We start from the raw sequence: 9,440 nt of genomic DNA on the forward strand, positions 1-9,440 counted from the left end.
GGGAAGGAAATGTACAGGAAGTTATCACCTGCTATGTTACACTTCAGAACATAGCAGTAATGTAATTTTTAAAAATGATATCATGTGATGTTTTGTTCATTGACTACTCTGTATTTTTGTTGTGTGTTTATGCCTCTTTAATTTTCATTATGTTTTGGCATCAGGCCTACTGCATATTTTTAAGGGTTTATAAGCTTTAACTAGACTTGTTGAAAGAGTATTCAAGGAATTTATTATAGTGTTTTGATTTGTTTCAGGAAGTTAGTTAGTTAAAAAGTCCTCAACATGGGCTCCACAGCCCTGTGGTTACAAAATATAGCGGTGCATTAGACCAAATGCTAACATCAGCATGCTCACAGTGACAATGCTAATGGTAAACAATGTTTACCAGTGTTTAACAGTCACGAGGTTAGCACATTGAATATTAAAAAAACAATAAAACAAAACAAAAACATTTTATATAAATCTTAAACCAAATTATTGAACAAATAAACATTTTTGGCCTGAGTAGTCTATAAGTCAGGGTTGGTCAAAGTCCATTCTCCGAGTTGAGAATATGTTTCACTGACAAACACATCAACCTCATGGTGGCGCTAGAGGTGACATCAATCTGCCTTCTGCAAAAATTTCCCATAACTTCATAAACACAAGCTTTGTGTTTAACATGTCTGTTCTTTAAGCCCTAACTGAGATTAATCCTGATGACGTTGCGGAACGAGGGATGTTACTTTCTGAGATGGGACAAAGCTCCAGAGCGACTGGAGACATTACACAACTCTTCTCTCAGACTGTGTTCAACTCTCCACAATGAGATTGATGTGTAATATCACACTTCCCCCTTTACAAATTACTTATCAATTATTCAAAGATGAATAAAAATCAATTAATGTGTTGTGAGCTTACAGCTTTAGCTGCAGTTAATTCTTCCCCAGCACTACTTTGTCTTGCAGCTATAGCACCACAGAGGGATCTGTGCTGTCTGATGGACAGTCTGACTACTTATATAAAAAAAAGAGAAGCAGAGCATCTGCACAACTTATTAACATTAACATCTACAGACATGACAGCTAATTAAAAGGTGAGAAATCCATTGCCCTTTATTAATGCCCCGACAGCATAAAGGCCTGATAACATTAAGCCTTGATTAATAAAATGTATTAATAGCAAGGCATCTCTGTCTCTGATTCTCTCCACCGCAACATGATCTTTTGTAGTAGGATTTGTAAGTTTCCAGTGATTTGTGCTGCAGCTTATTTTTTATTTGTATGTAAGTTGGAAAATTCAATAAAGAGAATTACATCAATTCTTTACACTGATTTGATTTACTGCAAATTTAATCAGATACTTTCCGTGGCCTTTGTTCAAGAGGTTTCCTAATACAGACCTTAACAACAGCATGCATATGTATGCACCATGTAATTGAGCATACACACACACACTGGGGGGAAACACACTGTAACTGTCACACGTGGGGGGGTTAATAGGCACTTAGCATCAAGGTTTCTTGCAGTTCTTGACTCCCCCTTTCCTAATAAGAGGCTTCTAACAGCCAATTACATCACCCTTCAGCTGGAAGACACTGCTCCAGTCTAACCACTAATGTCCTGGAAACTCGCTGCAGCGTTTGTAAGAGCTAGACAGAAGTGCAACAATATGTGATTCATGGCCTGTTGTGCTACATTGCCGCCGTCACTTCAGAGCGCCCAGAGAGTTGCTGTGTTCTCTCAGCAGCAATATTTCACAGACAGTCTGTTTCGACATCTGATTTGCATCAGGTGTCATATGTCATACCTGTTTAAAACTGGAGGCCCCACAAGTCAGCTGTGTTCCCTCTATAGTCTAACACCATGATTTGACAACAACTCATATAAGTGTTAACATTTCTAAAAGATGTGAGAGGAGACTTTCCCTGTCGCTGCATATGCCAACACCTCAGCTGCTGTAGAGATTATTACAGTAAGTCTCTCAAAGGATCATTATCCGAACCTCACTGGTGAGTCAACATCGGCATCTGCTGGTGAAGATTGTGTATTACATCTCAGCTCAATCCTTGCCACTGCATGTCACCATTTTATATTTCACAAAAATGACAGCGTCGCCTCTTCAGAGAAATTATATGAATATGCATCATTAATATTTGGCATCGGTTTCTTTTTCGACACTTTTGTCAGGAAAATGAATCACATTTCAAATTTGTATTTCAGGTTTCAGATGCTCCCAGGTTTAATTCATTCAGGTGAACAAAAGGGGATTTCCAGTGCGTATGCATACGTGTGTGTGTGTGTGTGTGTGTGTGTGGTGTGCCTGTTGCTCTTTCAGCTCTGTCAGTGCTGGCTTCCTCTTTGAAACTGTGTTGTCTCAATTTTCTGCAGCATAGTCTCTGATGTGGCTTGTGAGTCATACTGTGTGGTAAATATACACATTTGCGCATGCACACATGCACACACACATACACACACATATAAAGACAGAGTCACAGACACATGTATTCCCACACACACATATACACACACATACATACACACACACATACACACTATTCACAGTCACTATAGTTACTATTGCCTTTGCATTCATGTTAAACTGGTTGTGCAATGCACAGTAAACCTGCTGACATACCCTGTTGGATGGATTTTCTCAGGAGAACCACACAGCTGAGCCTCAGCAACAGACAAGAAAAAAAAGAAAAAACTTGACATCCTCACTTCACATTTTCTCAGCCGCACCAGACAGTAAAGTCAAAGTACTCAAACTTTATTAAAAATATCACATTGTGCTGCGTGGGGATATTCTGGGGGTCACCATGGCAACAGACATCCAAGTGCCACATGCACGAATGTGCACACCTGCCTGCCAGTATTCCAACTTGTGCCTCTGAGCCTCCCTGTTAGACAGTATCTAGGTGCTGTTTGCTAAATGTAGCAGGACGGAGAGGCGACAGTTGCAATGCCTTTGTTCTCAGAGAATGGAGCACGCAGCTCTGTCGAGGTGTTAATTAGCCTTTGTGAGAGTAGAAAGTTGTTAGGAATGTGTTTGCTTCAGCTGTGAGATGCACAACCTTTTGTGTGAAGCAGAGCTTTGTCTTGCCAGACATTGTAAAGAATGCAACATAGTGAGTGACAGCTTCTTTTAAAGCAGCAGTGTTTTATAAATACAAGCACCACATTCAGTGCTCCCTGTTTGTCCTTGCCAGCACTGGATCTGACAGTAACAAATGTACACCGATCAGCCACAACACTGAAGGCGCTCACCGGTTTTGATGCCGTGGCTGATTGGTGTATCAACCTGTTACATTATCAAAACTTTCTGACAGCACAGGGCTCAATATAACAGCATGTATGAGTTGTAACCTGAGGTCTGCAATTTTGAAATAGTCGCAGCTCTTTGACTGTGTGATGTGTCTACATACGAGCTGTCAAAGCGTATGCATGGACACATCACCTTCAGGTTAACACGATGGTTTGTGATGTCAGTTTTGCAAGTGTATGCAATGTTTTTCAGTCTCTAAATGAGATCTAGTGACTCATGTGGAGAAAACAGGCTGCTCGGACTGGGGGACTGACAGTATCGGTTTGACTCGTCATGCTGAGCCTCGCCACTGATATAAAGCACTGAACTTCGTATTTTCTTTTGGGTCTTAGTCATTGCCAGATAAAAATGCAAACCACACAGTGCAATGGTTCGAGTGACCTGTTAATATAAAGGCCAACTATATTTTTTGTTTCTTGTGCATTAAAATGCCAGGTTATGTTTATGTGATGTTACGTATTTATGAGTCAACACAACAGAAACCACAGGAAAATCTTATGAAGGAGTTTAAGTTATACAAAGGTAACAATCAGTGATTTATCTGTGATTGCTAAATGTTACCATGTAGCAATTTCCTGAAGATATTTGAGTCTTGTAAAAGGAGTTGTTGGCAGTATTGTGATAAAAAGGTAAAGGGAAAAAAAAGGTGTCAATATGTCACACTTTTCAAATGGCTTCATTATTTATATCTCAGATTATCTCCCTGGGGTTTGTGTGTGTAATGGTTCATGTTCAGGAATAAACCAGCAAATAGATGTTTCTCATAACAGAGCACACACAGAGTCTGCGTGTATGTGCTTGTGTGTGTGTGTGTGTGTGTATGTATGTGTGTGCGTATGCATGTGCGTGAATGTATGCATGAGTATGTGAGTCACGCACCACTATCCAGCCCCCTGGGCTTTGAGTTCTGATGCCCATCTTTCAGCTCCTCTACTGCACACTGAACCCAGTGAACCTCTGCTGTTTACACTCTCCCCCTCCTCCTGCTCGCTCTGTCTCTATTTATCTCTCTCACACACTCTCATGCTCATCTATTCTTCCTCCGTCTCTCTCTTCCTCCCGCTTTCTCTCTCCATCTCCCTCCAGCTCCCTACAGTACATCTCTCATTCTCACGCACTCACACTCTCTTGTTTTCTAAGTCTTTTCACTTGCAACCTTTCCTCCGTCTCTCTCTTTATAACTGCGCCTCTGTGTATCTACCTCTGCAGATCAAGACTTATTCAGACTCAGACAGCCTCTCTAAGTGTGTGAGGGTTCAGACACACACCCAGGGTCTCGCTGTGTGGCCAGAGAAGGAGGAGGACAGAAAGGGAGGAGCAGAGGCAGAGATGGAGCAGAGCAGAAGATGGAATCACCATAGATATCACCCTCATTCCCAACATCCTCCTCCACGTCTCTTCAGCGCTGTCTTCCTCACTTCCTTCACATCCTTGTCATTTCTTTGCCACCATGGCTGTCAACCCAAACACATTCCATCAGGTTGCAGAAAGTCGAACAGCTGCTGTGTCGCACAACTTTCTCCAACAGCAGACTGGTGGTAACAGTGTGACTCTTTCTGTCCTTCTTTCATCAATGAGGATATGTGCATGTGGGTGGGCTTGTGTGTGTGTGTGTGTGTGTGGGATAGTACTGGTGGAAGGTACAGGTAGAGGACGAGTCTTTGGGAGGGTTGGGGGGGGGGGGCATGCCACAAATGTCAGCTTGTCCACAGAACATGTGAGGCGCCGTTTTGAGCCACTGACCGGCTTGACGTAACTTTAGCCCCCAACAAACAGTAACGTCATCCTCCAGCTCCCGAGATCTAAACTGCTTTCCTTGCAGTTCTGCAGCACATTGTGGAACTGAAACACGCTATTAATGAACCCGGTTAAGCAAGTGTGAGTGGAGTGTGAGAGAGTGAATGTGCGTGTTGGACACAGCTTGAAAGTCCATTGAGCTGCGTGGAGGAGGTACAGTACAGTAAGTGGAATGTGCATCACATGGCATGAACCTCAAAGAAGCTCATCTCACTGCGGCAGAGTAACAGTGTGTGTCTGTGCGTGTGGGTTCGCGTGTGTATTTGAAAGTGTGTGCCTGTGCGCAAGGTACAGTACAGCATGTAGCATGTGCATCCATGTGTGTGTGTGTGTGTGTGTGTGTGTGAGAGAGAGAGAGTGACTGCTATAATGGGAATTATACATTCACCATAAGTCACAGGGTTCATTTCCATGCAACAGCCCAGCTGGTTCACCGCCTCAAAAGCTTCAATCATGTATTAAAACAACATGCTTGTCGCTTTAGCACACGGCTGTTGCTCGCTTATAAATGAAGCTTGTTTCCTGGTCTTAAATAACGCTAAATAATGGGATTGATTTCATTATTATCATTGTTATTATTATTTTCTCATGCCCTTTCCACCAGAGGCCGAGCAGCCCTCTTGGCAGCGATTCTTCACTTGGTGGCACTCGTTGGGAACCCCGGGCCTGGTCACGGATAGCATAGATACACTGTAAACGGCTAATCGGGTATCAAACCAGCGGAGAGGAAAAAGCGCCTCCACTCCGTGTCTCATTCATTATTCACAGCCAGCAAATGAAGTTGGTACAGTGGGAGCAATCAATTATAGATGAGAGAAGGTAGGAGGAGAGAGAGAGAGAGAAAGAGAGAGAGAGAGAGAGAGATGAAGGGGATGCATGCAGCAGAGGTTTAGCATGCCAATGATCATCACAGTGACATTCTGCAACCTGCATGCACACAGCTGAACTCAGGTAATGGACTCTGGAGGCCTCACGTCCTGCATAGAAAACCCCAGAGAGAGAGAGAGCGCGCTCTGGAGTGTGTGTGTGTGTATGCACCTTCTTACACCACACCAATAGCACTTATTTGATAATGACTCAGTATGCTAAGTTTGAGGTGTGTGTGTGTGTGTGTGTGTGTGTGTGTGTGTGCACTTGTGTTTTTCTCCGGCTGGTTGCACTGACACAGTCATAGTGAAACTGCATTTGGTCTTTTCACAAATGTCGAGAGACAGTCATAGCGTCCCCGCACTAGGTTACAGCTTGCTATGAAACCAGGATATAAAATTGGTCCAGATGCAGCATTTTAGAATTTAAACAAGAGCAAGAGTCTTCGATCTCTTCTGTGTTTGACTCACACAAACCTTTTTTTTTCTTCTTTCTTTGCTCTCCACTTCCCTGTAGCTATAGTAGCTATACATTACACATACCAGACCGCAATCATGTTCTGAGATAAATTTGGTTGCGATTCTAGGAATTTATAATAATAACACAAGCATAAACAGAAAATAATTTACCCTGTACCCAGTAGTAATTTTTCATTTTTCAATCAGTACTCAGAACTTGCTGTTCCTTTTTCCAGACCACGTTGACGTTGTGTCTCATTCAGTTTTTATCTTGTTGAAACAAAAAGTAAACTTAAGCAATAACTTCAGTTTTGGGACTTTCCTGGACAATTAAAGAGTCTGGTTGCTCAATCTCATGTTCACCTTCTTCTGTGCCAGTGAGCCATAGACGCAGTTTCACAACTCCAACCTGTGGTGCCATTTGCATGCATTGTGGGGCTGTCCCATGCACACACACGCACACGCGCACGCACACGCGTCTGAGATGACACACCCCACTGAGACTGACACAAGTGACACCGGCCATTGATTTCTGTAGCATTGCTTCACAGCTGTCCACAGCTTCACATACAGATGTTTTCAATGAGCCGCCCATCGTTGTGTTGGAAAAAAAAAAAAAACAGCATCTGTTGGAATTTTTCTCTCAGTCTCTCTGTCATTTCACTATTCGTTAAATGTCAGATATTCGCTTCTGGAAACTGCTCTATTTGTGCTGTCTGTATTTGGTGTTTGTGTGCTAGCGTGTGTGTGTGTGTGTGTGTGTGTGTGTGTGTGTGTGTGTGTGGGCAGAGAGGCTGTTTGATGTGAGTCAGATCCAAACCCAGGCTGGTTTCTCTCACATGTGTGTGGGACGCATCCAGATGGCTCCGCAGGACTGCACAAATGTCACTCTGATAATGAGACAACACAGCCTGTTGAAATACAGGTAGCAGAGCTGTGTTGCGTGCTTTTACACACACACACACACGCACACACGCACATACTGAGAAAGATGGAGAGATGACAAGAAAGGAAAGAAGAAAGAGGGAGAAACCATGCAATCATCACATGGAACAAACACAATGAAAACATAATATTGGCACATACGTATGACGTTTACAAACATGACACATAAATGGTAGTAGCCTACACACAGGCCCGTTTCCTCCGTAAGAGAAAGCACTCCATCTTTATCACCACGGTGACCTGCGAGAAAATGATGAATGCGACGACATGCGTCTGCTGACCTGCGCTAACTGACAACTTTAACCCTCCGCCCCTCTTCAGTCCTCGTGGGGGTCACCGCAGGTCACCGCTCAGTTGCCATGGGAACAGGCAACACGAAGGGAGAAAAAAAATTCTCCTGAGCACTAAACAGTGACACCTTACACGCCGTCTCTGACAGACTCGACTGAGTTGCACATCAAGTGTGAAAGCAGGAGTGAGAAGTTGTTGTTTATTTAATTTTTCCTACAAGTCACAAGAGTGGCCTGTCAACCCCACTCTTTTTCGCACTCTCTCTCTCTCTCTCCCTCTCATTTCTCTCTCCTGCATAAAGAAAAAAATAAAATTCACACGTACCCTTGGACATTTTGCTCACACATATTTTCTTTGTCTGCATCACTCCACTCAATAGTTCTCTCACACAATATATTCCTGTTATTTTGAACGGCAAAGCACAGGTGCAACCCTGTCTGTGGAGTGTGTGTGTGTGTGTGTATAAGTGAGATAGTATCTGTTATTCCAGCTCCCTGACTGCTGTGACCTAATGTAACTATTGCACCTACATTGTCAACCCTCCAACAGCTCCAACAGCCTCATGAGGTTCCTGCACCTGTTTGTCTAACACGCACACAAACACACTTTATATATCAGCCGCACAGTCGCAAATACTAATCCACTGACACCATTATGATCCAAGTCTCATGGCATGTGTGTATCCAGGGTGTGTGTGTGTGTGTGTATTAATGGGTGGGAGGGTGTGTGTGTGTGTGTAGAGTGGGTGGTGTTGTTGCTGTTGTATCAAACGCTGTCCACGGCTGGCAGTGAATTTCCTCTCTGAGGTGATCTGTTATAGTGACAGGGCAGCAAGTATTTTTAGCCAGAGAGAAAGGACAAATAATGAAGCAGGAAAGACAGAGGGAGACAACAAGGGGACGAGTGTGGGAGAGAGAGAGAGAGTGGAACGAGAGAGGAGGGAGGGAGGGAGAGAGAAATGGAGGAAGTGAAATCTGAGGGTAAAACAAAACCACCTGGATGTTGCTGACTCGCTCCTCTTCTGTTTAGAGCACAGTCTATATACATCACATTACACATCCACACACACCTTGTGTTCATACACTCTAAGCGTGTAAAAAGACTCACTGATTCATTGTTGTCGCCCGTGGTGGGGAGAGAAGCAGCAGAGGTCAAACAATCAGGAGGAGGCCCACCTTTTTTTTTCTTTTTTTTTGAGGTGAAACTGATAGTGATCCAAAATGTCAGTGATAATCTCGAGGCCCAGCAACGCAGACAGAGATGACTCAGTAAGAGTAAGTTTTGGAGTCAACTCGAAGATCACACAGACGATTGGTTGGGTTGGTTGAGGTGAAGAGAAACATATCACACACACATCACACTCTACATCCAAACCTCTGATCTGATGCCAAACTGTGTCAGTCAGTCAAGTTGAATTGGGAAGTTGATCTGTGTCTGTGTGTGTGAAATAGTATTTTGATATTTGATCCTCACTTAATTGTTTAATTTCTTCTCACCTACTTTATTAGCATCATGTTTTAAACTGTTGGTTGAACAAAACAATTCATTGAAGCCACCACCTTATAGGTTTCAGGGAGTTGTTGGCATTTTTCATAATCTAATAATGAGCCAAGCAATCATTTCCTCCCTAAAATAATTGGTCAATTAATTAAAATAAAATAAATGTGCTCCTATTTACAGAGGACAGTTTCACCATTCACCTTTCTCTCTGCAGTTACCTTGGTCAGTGTATTATTTTGATGAAAGACAGACATAGTAGTTACAATAGGAGTT

The sequence above is a fragment of the Trachurus japonicus genome, chromosome 7 (genome assembly GCF_045865225.1).
Source record: "Trachurus japonicus isolate A0001 chromosome 7, Traja_1.0".
NCBI lineage: Eukaryota > Metazoa > Chordata > Actinopteri > Carangiformes > Carangidae > Trachurus > Trachurus japonicus.